The 13,858-nt window shown below is 36.5% G+C and overlaps 1 long non-coding RNA gene across 1 annotated transcript in view; it reads right to left on the bottom strand.

Moving 5' to 3' along the window:
• LOC143612036 (uncharacterized) overlaps window positions 1-13,858 on the bottom strand; it is a 37,159-nt gene that overhangs the window by 17,401 nt on the left and 5,900 nt on the right. The window lies entirely within an intron of this gene.

Consider the following 13,858-nt stretch of genomic DNA (forward strand, 5'->3'; position numbering starts at 1 on the left):
TCAATTAAGGTGTAAAGACTTGGGGAAACATGGGACTAGCCTTCACTTGAAGTTTTACACCCTAACATTAGCTTCACAAAAATAAAATAAGCAGGTGGGGAGGGGCTGCTCTAATTCCAATCAGAAACAAGGAAGAAAGAAATAAACATTGCAAGTGGGGGACAAGGAAACATGGTGAGTGGGGAAGTGGTTGAATGATTCACCTGCCCATTTCTCATTTGTGATAATAATATAAAATTTTCACCATGGCCCCTTCTACTTGAAGAATATGACACTTAAGAGGAAAGTTAAATGATTTAACGAACCGGGATAACGAGAAGGTTTCCGAGGAATGTCGGATCAATCCCGAGAGATGTACATCCTCTACAAACTTTAAGTCTTTGAACTGAAAATTAACGGATGTTACAAGTCCATCCCCCTTACAATGGGATTCGTCCCCGAATCCCGATGCGACAGGAATAACTGCGGATAGAGTTTCGTCATCTCATCTTTGGGCTCCCAAGTAGCCTCGGAATCCTTACGGTGCTTCTATTGCACCTTAACCTGCCTAACCACCTTATTCCTCAAACCCTTTTCCTAACGCTCAAGAATAGCGATAGGTTCCTCAATGTAGTTCAACTTACTATCGAGCTCAATATCACCCAGAGGCATATGGGCCTCCTTGTCTACCAAACATTTCCTCAAATGAGACACGTGAAAAGTAGGATGGATCCCAGCGAGCTCATCGGGCAATTTCTGTATTGAGATATATATATATATATATATATAGTTGCCAATATTGTAATTCTCTAGCTTATTCTTTGATATTTACTTTGTGATACTATGATCGGAATTACTTTCATTTCGTATTTCCTTTTTCTGACTTTCTGGTAGGTTTCTTCCTACCATTTACTTTGCTCGACTCCCTCAGAGTTCGTACTTATAACCATTTATAGCATTTCCTAGATTTTTCCGTTCATATACCTTTAAATTAATATCTTTCGAACTTCCGGACGTGTTTGTATAAGAAACATAAAACTTCTTATTTGATATGATTTGTTATATATAAACACATATGTACTTATAATTATTGAAAGAAATTATATAAGAACACTAGGCACTTAGCCCAATGGTTGGCTAGTGCGCTAAAGAGGATGGAATTTGGCCTAGACCCGGGTTCGATTCCAGGGGACGACCAATTTCCCCCTTTTACAAACCGAGTGACTCTTTTAAGGTCAGATCGTTAAGACCAGTTTTGTTCAAGATGTGGGTCAATTCTTCCTCAATCCTGTGGTGAGCATGACTTCCGATTATAATGGACCGTTCGATTTTATACCTAATAGCGCCCATCCTTATCAGTTCAGTATACTCATACTGGGATTGAGTTTGACTCTTTATACACCTTCCCTCGTGAGACCAGTTCCCACATCCCATAAATCGTCCGTATCTTTTTGCTCTCCTTTTCATAGCACTTTAGAAATTCCACATAATTGTGGCCTTTGCTCCTCTTGGCGCCACTTTTTCCTCACCTCATTGCTTAAGGGAAAAATTCTCTCCCTAAGTTCTAGAGGCAACCTAGGCTTTGCAAATTGTAAACAACAGAGGAAATTGAAATCAAATGAATGAATTCCAGTTCTTTAGGGTCTGCCAGTAAAAGACCAGTGTCTGCATATAACTTAGTCTTTATCAGAATCAGGGTCTGATTCAGACCCAGAGTCAATTTCAATAGGTGGAAGTGGTGAAGTGATCTGTATGGAAATAGTATTAGCTATCCGCCTTAACATTTCTTCCTGCCATCTATTCCTTTGTTTTAGCCATTCAATTCGCAAGGCTATCCTCCTGACCTGTTCAACTGTTCTGGATCTGTCTACCCTCGTTTGGTCTGGAGGCGGGTTTACCGACGGTACTGTATTTGGTTCGGCTTCTTCGTTGGAAGGTTGTGGTTGTTCTTGATAATCTGGCGGTTGTGGAGGAGTTTGTTGTTTCCATAACGGTGACAGAGGTTGGTCTGTTGTTGTCATGTCTTGAATTAACATGTTCTCATCGAAAAAAGATGGTGGCATTATTCCTTGCTCGGATAATAAGGGTGAAAGCGACTGGTAGAAGCTAGGTGTTTGTGGTTGATCATGGTGTGTCTGAGGTGTGTTGATTGAAACATGTTCAATCACAGATGGTAACTGTGACCGTAAATCATGTCGGTAAAATGATGATGGAGGAAACTGCATCAATTCCTGTTACAATTTTTGAGGTGTGGTACTTTCTAAGAAAAGTGGGGCAATCTCAGGTTGTAAGAAATCAGGAATTATCTTGATATCTTCAAAATCTACATATCCAGGTTGTCTTGGTGGAGATAATACTTGGATAACCTGATTGGTTAAAATATCTAAGGATTTGGCTAGCCAGGTTATGTATGATCCTCCAAGGAGGTTTTACGGATATCGATTTTCTTTATATTGCTCAAAGTTCATAGCAAGAAAATCAACAATATTACATGGAACTGACTCGAATATACAGTGAAGAAAAAAGTGGTCGGTTGAACTAACCCTTTGTAAGTTAGTCTTACATTCTCTGATCGTGTTAGCAATAACAAGGTGCATATATTGATACAAAGGATCAATATAAGAAGTAGAGTAATTATTTGAACCCCATTCTTTTGTTGAATGCATGTTCCAATAATCATGTATATGAGCGGGAATGTCGGTTAGAGCTTCTGTAAATATAGATGAGTTAACCTCATCCGCAGAATAAATACCTTAAGCGTAAAGCGAATTCGGTTAGTGACATCTGAACTTTCTGTCCCCCGAGTCTGAAGTGCATAGATGGACTAATAAGTTTTTTGCGAGGTGCAAAATAAAACGTGGACCAGAATTCATATACGAGTTCGTTATATGAAGGTTCTAGGATATCGAAGAATCGACGCCATGGTGTATCCATTGTTAGCAAACTTGCCAATCGATTATGTGGGTCGATTGTTCGTATTTTCTTCCAGTCAATACTATTAATAGTTTTGACATTTATTTCTTTGAGGACTTGATATCTTACGTAGGCACGAAAATCCTTAAACTGAAGGAATGGGTGGCCTTCAGTCTGTGCACGTATCCCTGCTGCGTTTGAGGATTCAGCAGCTGGTTGAGTAGAGGGCTGACGACTTGCCATCAAGATTGAATATAGATTGTTTTGAGTATGAGCTATGCGAGGAATTTGGTTGGTTTGAAGTTTTAGCTTAAGTAGTGAGTTGCTTATATAGAGATTTCTAGGTTTGCTCATTATGATTGAGTAAAGCTTCTACGATACTCTTTGAGAACAGTTTTCTTACTTTGGTCGACATAGAAGTGATAATGTTACTATTGTAGGTCTGAAATTTCCACTAGCTAACAATTATTTTGCAATGATAGTCTTACTGTAACACGTGCTAAACCTTTTGTGGCAGAAAACGTCGAAGTAATCAGTCACTTTTCTTTAAAGTGTTTGAAATCTTTGATAACAGTCAAAATACTTTAGATAAGGCTAGATATCACAGGTAGCATCCTGTTGTCCTACTATCGATTCTTTTATCGTATAATTTTCTTTACAGATATTTTGTTGTATTCGATGTATTGGAAAGTATTCCAATGGTTTATTTATACGATTAAAGGTCTAAGCCTGGAAATATGTATGTTCTGTATTCACACGTCATGTATATATATATCTATTTATATTTTTAACATGATTCTTAAACCCAATTATTCTATAACGACATAAACAACGACACTACGGGAACCATTTAGTACAAGATTAGTAAGATGTTGGTTAACAACAATGGCCAGTTGTGGTTAACTAGACAAAATACCTTTCTTGTCCTAACTACTTCCGTTCATGACTTTATTTATGTTAGTATTTAAGCAATTATACACATATTTGCACATACACCTATTTTATTATTCGTATCCCTAGAAATTTAGCTAGCATATATTTTTTTCCATACTATACTTATAGTAACCTACATAACTTTACTTACGTTAGTTGAGAAATATATATATATATATATATATATTTTAAGGTAAGGATACCCCCTTTTAATATAAATAATCAAATAAATAATTTCGTAATAACAATACTTATTCACTTGGATCGAAGCCAAGGTATTAATAAATGACTAAATACTTTAAAGTTACCTCCTGGAATGCAGCTACTAGCGGTGGGTATACTGGTCTCTTTTCTTACAGTTCGAGTCCAAGCATTCGGGGATGCTCGGATCCCTCGAACCATGGCTCTGATACCAACTTGTAAGACCCCGACTCCCGGTGGTCCCACAGTTGGTACTCATAAACGATATTTACAAAAATATTTAAACTTAAACAGCTCTTTCCATTAAAATAATAATTCAGAGTATAGGTTTAGTGGAAAATTATTAAAACAAATTCCCGAAATCAAATTGAAATGTATTTAATAAAACATTAAAAGAATATGTTTAATTTTATTGAAACTTCCGACTAAGTATGCCTTCAACCGACCGAGTAGTCTCGAGCACGTCCAAGCGGTAAGCATCCTCCTCTTAACCTAAAACTCACACTAACATGTATACAAAGTCAGCTTAAGCTGAGTGAGTTCAAGTTTAAATAAATATCATCTTTAATAATAATATATTTTCATTCTTCAAAAGCCACAATATGCTACGGTGGCTACCGTAAGCTACGGTATTCCCTGCAGAAAAACCATATGGGCAATAATAATAGGTAATCATTCTTATATATAAACATCTCTATACATGCTTTCCTATATATAAATATATATATATATATATATATATATATATATATATAACATTCTTATATATAAACATCTCTATACATGCTTTCCTATATATATAATATATATATATAACATTCAATAACAACATCCAGGGCCGAGAAAACGTACAACCCCAACACGTAACATTCCATTAACGCGTGCAAACACGAAGTAGGCATACGTAATATCCGTAATCGATAACGACTACATCATTCGCCAATTATTGGCCATTCAATAATATATATACATACACATCCATACATCATTCAATATTATCATTTCAAGGCCTATCCTATATAAATAAGCCTATGCAAGATAATTTAAACGGTTCTTCAAGTAAAATCGTTTAAGTGTACATGCTAGCCCAAAAATTAAAAAGAGTAAAAAGGGCATCATGAACTCACCTGAGACAAGACACGAGTTCATCACGAGCTAAATGATTCATAGGTAATCCCAAAATTCAAACACCTGTCGGTTTACATTCAATCAATACTAATGACATCGAGATGACTCGTTTATCCTACAAGATATTCTAACATAGTTAGAGTTACCTAAACCCTAGACCTCATCAAACTAAATCAAAACAGCCCCCGAGGCCTCACATTCACCAAAACGACCCTTAGGTACTCCCGGGAATAAAGATTTCCCAAATTGCCCCCGGAAGCACTAGGTGACACTAATACGCGTGTTTAAGAGTCGTTTAGGCATCTAACATCCAACTCAGCCCCGTTTGGACCCAAATTTGATAAGTTCACATCCAACAAGTCCACACGACGCTACACGAGTCAAGTGGGTCGGTAACTCGCAAGTTCAACGCACCAACTATTCAATAAACACAAATACGCGTTGTACCGACCCGTTTGAGTAACCGACAACCAATTCCGCCCCAATAAGTATAAAAATCATGTTCCAACAGCCCGTACATTAAACCAAAGCAATACGAACTGAATTGGTCATCACTTATTTCATCCCTCGCGTTAAACGCTACCAAACACCATTCTAGACAGCCGAAAACTAGTTTTTAATCTACAACTAGTTGACCAATCACTACCACAAAAAGGGCTTTTTAGTATGCACAAAAGCGTCCTAAAATGCTATTTTATAGGACCTTTCATTTAAAAGGACCAACGAGAAAAGCGTTTCATGTAAAGGGGTCGTAATAAGTCTCAAAACTCAAAAAGCGTCCTGATATCCCAAATAAGATTATGAAACCAATTTTATGGTCGCATAAAATATCCATTAAGAACCCAAAAAGCGTGCCAATAAAAACATATTACGACACTTTTACAATGTTTTAACATGTTCTTACCTACCTTTAATCTTTTGATACACATACAAGCGTCCTTAAAAATTAATTTATAAGACCCTTATGATGTAACATTATTGGTACTTTAGTACCAAGAAAAAAGTCTTGATATCCCAAATAAGACTATGAAACCAATTTTATGGTCGCATAATATATTCATTAACAACCCAAAAAGTGTCCCAATAAAAACATATTATGACACTTTTACAATGTTTTGACATGTGCTTACCTAATTGTAAACTTTTGACACACATACAGGTGTCCTTAAAAATTAATTTATGTAGTACCAAGAAAAATGTCCTAATATCCCAAACAATATTATAAAACTAAATTTTATGGCCGCATAATATGTTTATGAACAACTTAAACAACGTCCTAAAAACACATGACACTTTTATAATGTTCTAACGTTTAATAGGACAAAAATTCGAAGTCCTAACAAATCATATTATACAACCCTTTTACACACAATTTTACGATACGTTTATGGACATCTAAATATTGAAATAAATAAAACTTCATTATATTAAATAAGCTTGTTCATAACGAAAACACTAAACATAAATAAGTTATAACATTATCCAACATAAACTCTTGTAACATTCAAAAAAAAAAATAAAAGCAATAAAAGAAACAAGCACCATAAAATCCCAAGTCATCATGCGTCCTCAATCCTCACGGGCTACCTACAAATAAACCATCCATGTATAAGCATTAAGTTTCATGTATTAAAACTATTCGTATCACAAGTTTAACAAATACACACCGAGATGAATGGACAAGGCCATGCGATAGATGCACCAATACAATCTTGAATTGTGGAAAATAACCCATATACGAACCGACTAAGTCAATTAAAAACTTCAAATTAGGCTTCAAAAATAAAACAACTAAGAAAATATGAACATGCTCTGTTTCAATGTTTCAGGTTGAAAACCAAGCTAATATGTCTCCTCAAATCCTTTATCGGGTGACAAATCATGAAACTTAACATAAAATAGTCATAGGTAAATGAAATGATATTATACAAACAACTGACAAACACGCAAACCTCAAATAGTTTAAAAAAATTATAGATAATTAACAAAGTACCTGCGTTCTAGTTATTGAGAGTCTTGATCATCGTCACTCTAGTCATAGTTGAGTGAATCGGAGAAGGTGGGCTGAAAGAGGTATTAGGTTATTTTGAAATTCGCAGGCCTGCCATCCAATCTACCATCTGTGGAAGCAGTGCGTCTCAAACCATCTTGTCTTACAATTGCTTTTATGTTCGGGATCCGTTCGTTTGAAATACTGACGAATAAACATATACGAACACAAATTTTTTTTCTTAACGAACAAACACTAATAAGAAAATATGTTAAATCAAATGTCTGTGTTAGTTCGTTTATTTAGTTAATATTAACTAAACGAACACGAACAATCCCCATGCGCGTGTTCATTTGGTTCATTTATAAACCTAGCCGGTTAAGCAATTTCAACCAAAAGTGCCAAAAATGCCCCTAATTCAAAATTCGTTCCGTGGTAGAATTTGACCCAAAATCAGCAGCAAGTTTTGCCTAGACTGTAATCAGTTAACATATTCTTTATATGCTTAATTTTCAAAAATCCCAAATATGCAATGGAGTTAAAATATCATATGTGGCCCGTTAGTAACCTAACCAAAAAATTTAAATTTTTGATAGCTTACAACATCCAACTAATGAAATAGCCTATGACAACTACCCAGTTCACTCCATTTTCAGTTATGTAATTGTAAGTTGAAAACTTCTCAAATAAAACTTTAAAGCTGTCTAAAAACTTTCAACAGTAGATTCTAACCATAGATTTTGTTTTTTTTTTCTCTTATCATCTTTAACTACACAACTAAGAATAATACAATAAAAAATATAATAGAAAACTATAACTAAAATTCAAAAAGTACTTATGAAGATAATTCTAGACCCCCTTGGGTTTTAGAAGTGTTGCTTGTAATATACAAAAAGAAAATGTGGAAAAGAAGGAAACCTCTGCAGCATGTAAAACATAAGTTTAGCCAAACGGGACGTTTAAATTTATTAGGCAAACGGGCGGAATAAACCTTTTTAGCCAAATGAGGCAGTTAGAACCTTTTAATCAATCAAACAAATTGCAAAAAAAAAAAAAAAAAAAAAAAAAACTCTTACACTAAACCAGATGTGTTTTGTCCTTATTAAAAATAACATGTTCAACCCAATCCATTTGTTGATTTTGATCCAACAATGGTTTTCACAATAATACTTGGGATCTATATCATTACATAGGGTCCACCAGGGAGTGCACCAAACCAAAATAGCAGAACCGTAGCAGAAATAACCGGCAAACCGAACTCAAATAAGCGAACTGAAATAAAAAACAACGGTTTAGTTTAATGGGTTTTTTAACCGGCTTTGGTTTGGTTTCGGTTTTACCATCACTCTAAAACCAAATAAAAAAAAGAGCCAAACCATATTGGCATGCACTAAAAAATACCGGTTTTGACACAAAACCATTTTGACTGGTGCTAAAATTTTCTTATTTTGTTAAACCCATTTTCGCACCGAACAAAAGATTACTCGTTTTGGCACAAACCCACTTTGACTCGTACTAAAATTACTGGTTTCGACACAAACCCAACTTGACCCGTTATCTAACCAGCCCGACCCTTCGTTTTGTGTCAAAAATCAATTTATTAACATAAATAAAAGTTAAACAAACTCACTAAGCGTAAAACTATAATGCATCTTACCAGATTATTCGAGGCATGAATCCAAATTGATAATGAACAATTAGACATGTCGTCTTTCCCTTAGCAGTTCCTTAAGAAAAATCAAAGATCCTGCATAAAAATCACAAAAATACCCTTTTGATCAGAATTTTACCAGTTGAAACTGTTTTTAGTTTCAAATGAAATCACTTCAACCCGACACACCAACTCGTTTTGAGTCATAATAAAAAGTGTAACCCATATATTTTAACCCGAACCCTACTTTGTGTTTCCAAATCATACTAAGAAAACCGAAACGAACAATTTTAAGAAACTCAAAACTGAATTTCTGTTTTTGGTTCAGTTTGAGCCAAAGACCGAGCCATGTATACTCCTAACTATGTATAGAAGATTCGCCAAATCAATAGGGGGGTGTTTGGTACAGAGAATGGAAATGGAGAGAAAATAGAAATGGAAATGGAATTGTAGAGAAAGAGAATTGGTATGGAGAATGAGAATCATTTCTCTTGTTTGGTACACGAGAAAATAAACAGAAAACTCTACCATACCCAACCCCACCTCCACCCAACCTGACACCACTCACCACCGCAGCCCCACCACCACAGCCCCACCACCACCAGCACCACCACCACAGCCCCACCACCACCACCAGCCCCACCACCACAGCCCCACACCACCAGCACCACCCTTTCTTCAACCACAGCCCACCACCACCGGCTGCCGCCACCAAACCCCCTTCTTCAACCACTGTACACAAGAAATTAAAAAGATTCAAATTTTTGGAACATAAGATATAGAAAAAGGAGGCTCAGATCTGTCATCACTACCTCTTTGGAGATTTTGTGGTGGTGGTTGTGGTGGCGATGATGATGATGATAATCAGAAGCCACCTGCAACCACCGCCGATTTCCACCACCACTGTCACCCACCTGCGACCACAATCACCCGACCATCTGAAAACCCTAACCTACCACGAACCACCACTTGAAACCCTAATCTCCGTTCACCCGTACCACCTGCAACCTACAACCGGTTACCATCTCTGTGTTCACCACTGCGAACGGCGGAGACGGGGTGGTGGTTGCAGACTTGGAGACGAGGTGGCGGTTGCAGACTTGGAGACGAGGTGGTGGCCGGAGACGGGGTAGTGGCCGGAGACGAGGTGGTGACATGCTATGAGGAGGCTGCTGAGAAATGGATTTCTCTTTGTTTTAAAGAGAAATGGAATTCTCTAGTTTTAGAGAAATAGAAAGAGAAATAGAAATGAAAAGTGGAAAACAAACAAAAGAAATATTTCTAATTCCATTTCTCCCCAATCAAATCCCTCTACCAAACATCCCCTAGGAGTCAACTGTTGCTTTCCTCAATAGTTATTTTAGTTTCATAGAAAGTGTCAGGCCATAAAGAAATCATTAAAGAACCCTAGCTAATAAACACAACTTTTGTGCAGAACAGATAGAAATGATTATATTATGGTAATGGGAAAATTTCAAAACAAAATTACTCGTGAAGTGAATTTTAACAATGTAAACTGAAGTAAATCAACAAATTACTATAGAAAAATGAATTTTAACAATGTAAAAAAACATCAGAAATCTAACTTCCTCAATTTTTTTAAGAGAAAATATTGATCCTTTTATATATAACACAAACCGAACTACATCTGGATGCTGCGCCGCTATCCCCTTTTGAATCGCAAAGCCTATTCTACTAAATATAAATCCTTGGTTCCTCGGGCTCTGCAAGTCATTGTGGACCACCTTCTGCACCCGCTCCAAGAAGCGAACCGCCTCGGGAGCTAGGGATCCAAAAGTGTCGAAGGAAAATGGAATGAACACGTGCTGATTCTCCAAACACGATGTCTCATGCTTAGCAACCTTCCTAGACTCCGCTCTCAAAACCGCCTGTCCCAGTACGAAGCCACTGTCTCTCAGCCCCACCAATGGGGACACCCCAGTGAGGTCAACACACGCATGCTTACCCCCTTCCCAGCCAAACACAAGAACATCCGCAGGACGCAGGGTAGATCTTCCCTCACGCGGATCAGTCAAAAAGTTAACGGGTGCCTCTTTCTTGGCTGAGATCCCGGCACGTCTAAGCACATCCCATAACACATCTCTAACCCAGTCATGACGATACTTGAATCCCGGCAATTCCTTACAGTGGAGGGCATGCTCACCGAATCTATCCAAACAAGCTTTTTTACAAATGGGGCATAATTATCTGGAGGGAAAAGGGGAATCATAAGCCGGTATTTAAGGATGGCTCTGTATTCAACTGCCGATATCCGTTGCCCAAGACATTCAATGGGCACAACAGTCAAAAAATCTTGGGCATGAGCCCCCTTGAGACAAGCTAAAACTGCCTTTTATCACGGGGGCATACCGAATCGCTCCTCCAAATCATGTACGTGTTTACCTTTTATATTAATACATAGCCTCAATTACGTGTTTATGATTCCCCTTTTCATGTACGTGTTTACCTCAATTATGAAAATTCATGTACGTGTTTACCTCAATTATGAAAATTCAAAACTGATCCAAGCATATTAATAAAATCATGATAACATACAAACACCCATGGGACCTTAAATCAATAAATAGCTTGTAAAATCAAACACACCACCGGATTCTACCTTCGTTGTCGTGATCCACCACCTGTGGTGACTGTAAGCCGCCGCCCGAAAACCGATCTAGTAAGGTCTGGCCACGCAACTACTGGTATTCCACCTTGCCATCGGATCTAAGTTTAGCACCACCCTTCTCATCTCTTGAGACTATCTCCCGCGACATTCTTCATCACCGTCGCCGCCGCTAGAAACCCTAACGACACCGCCTGGACACTAACCATCACCCCTACAACCGCTTCAATTAGATATCTTAAAAACACAATGGTAGCAAAACGAATCTTTGCAAAATTAAAAACACATACAGGTTAGAAAGAAATCAAACCTCCAGAATCAACCAAGCCGAACCCTTTGCCTGACCTCCCGTTTCTTCTTTATGGATCTAGAGTGTGTTTGATGATATAGAAAGAGGACCGCGGGAGAATACAAGTCATTTGAATTTTGAAATAGCATTTTGAAGTCTGTCAAATAGAGGTCAGGGAATCCCAGTTTTGTTATCGAAGCCTCCTATCAAATATATGCAACAATGTGTTGTTATCTATGCAAACAAACTTATACAACTCTTATTTTTCAACATTTTAACTTTCTCTCTTTTATATCTATTATATATAGTAATAGATATAATATACTGTAATAAAACTTTAGCGAATAAGCGTCTTATAAAACAAATGTTTTATGACTACAATATCAATTGTCCTATTACTGTGTATTATAATAACACCACAATGATTAAGCATCCTATAAAGGTTAAAGTTATAAGACTCAAGTGTCCTATTAAGTTATGTTATAATAAAACTCTAGCGAATAAGTGTCCTATAACACAAATGTTTTATGACTCAAATATCAAATGTCCTATTACGGTGTATTATAATAAAACCACAATGATTAAGCGTCTTATAAAGGTTAAAGTTATAAGACCATAGTGTAAAATATCCTATTAAGTTATGTTCTTATATGACATCGACTAGAAAGGGTCCTATAACACCAAACATTTATGACTTAACTACAAAATGTCATATTAACTTATGTTATAATAGGACCTCCAATGATCAAGTGTCCTATTACATTACTACTTAATAGGACACCAACAACAACATGTCTTATAGGCTACTTTATTAGGATTTAGATTTTAAATGTCTTATTAAGTTATATATAATACGACCCCAAAGAATCAACCATCCTATTAAGTAACTTTTTAGGACACCGGTTTTGTAGCGTATATTATAAAAGGACCTTAAATGTTCATTTGTCCTATTAGATAGATTTTAGGACCCTATTTTACAAGCCTCCCACACAAAAGGTCCTAAAAAGCCCTTTTTGTTGTAGTGAATCTAACGAACACCAATGAACATAATTTTAAAGTATGTTATACTAGACATACCTAGGAAGATTTTGGTGCAAAACAACTCAACCAAAACAGTCCCGGAATTGATAAATTGGACAGCCACCCGGTAAGCCTAAAACAAGTGATTTAACAATCAATAGGCGAGTATAATGATCAATTAAGGTGTAAAGACTTGGGGAAACATGGGACTAGCCTTCACTTGAAGTTTTACACCCTAATATTGGCTGCACAAAAGAAAATAAGCAGGTGGGGAGGGCTGCTCTAATTCCAATCGGAAACAAGAAAGAAATAAACATTGCAAGTGGGGGACAAGAAAACATGGTGAGTGGGGAAGTGGTTAAATGATTCACCTGCCCATTTCTCATTTGTGATAATAATATAAAATTTTCACCATGGCCCCTTCTACTTGAAGATTATGACACTTAAGAGGAAAGTTAAATGATTTAACGAACCGGGATAACGAGAAGGTTTCCGAGGAATGTCAGATCAATCCCGAGAGATGTACATCCTCTACAAACTTTAAGTCTTTGAACTGAAAATTAACGGGTGTTACATTTCACCAACTGGGAATCTAGTTCATGGCAAAAGATACGAAACAGGTTAAGATATCACTACAACAAAAAAGCCTGTTTATCAGCGGTTTTCTGATAGGTTAAAAGCGGTTTTAATGTTTACAGCAGTTTATGATATACATTGGTTTATGATTTACAGTTTTTTATCAACAGTTTTCAATAAAATAAATATACAATTATTATAATACCAGCATAAATATGTAGCATACTTATAATACAAATTTATATAGCAACAAATCATATTCATACCAAATTATCCAGTAACACTAAAAAACACTTACATCCAAATTATCTAGATTTATAAAGTACTAGCACCAAAATACATAAATCCAAGATTATCAATGTATGAGAATCATTGTGCCCTTACAAACAATCTATCAACAAGTTTTGGAATTAATCTCATAATCATATCGTCAAGTTCCGCCAATGTAGCAAATGTCGAGTCTTGCAAAATCTAAAAAAGATAAATACAAGTTAGAATAGCAAGAGCAAGCCACAACCATAAATATAAGAATCCGACCCAAACTAACCCAAA

This window comes from Bidens hawaiensis, unplaced genomic scaffold (genome assembly GCF_021521415.1).
Source record: "Bidens hawaiensis isolate Kalapana, Puna unplaced genomic scaffold, B.hawaiensis_p1.1 tig00033123_1, whole genome shotgun sequence".
Lineage (NCBI taxonomy): Eukaryota > Viridiplantae > Streptophyta > Magnoliopsida > Asterales > Asteraceae > Bidens > Bidens hawaiensis.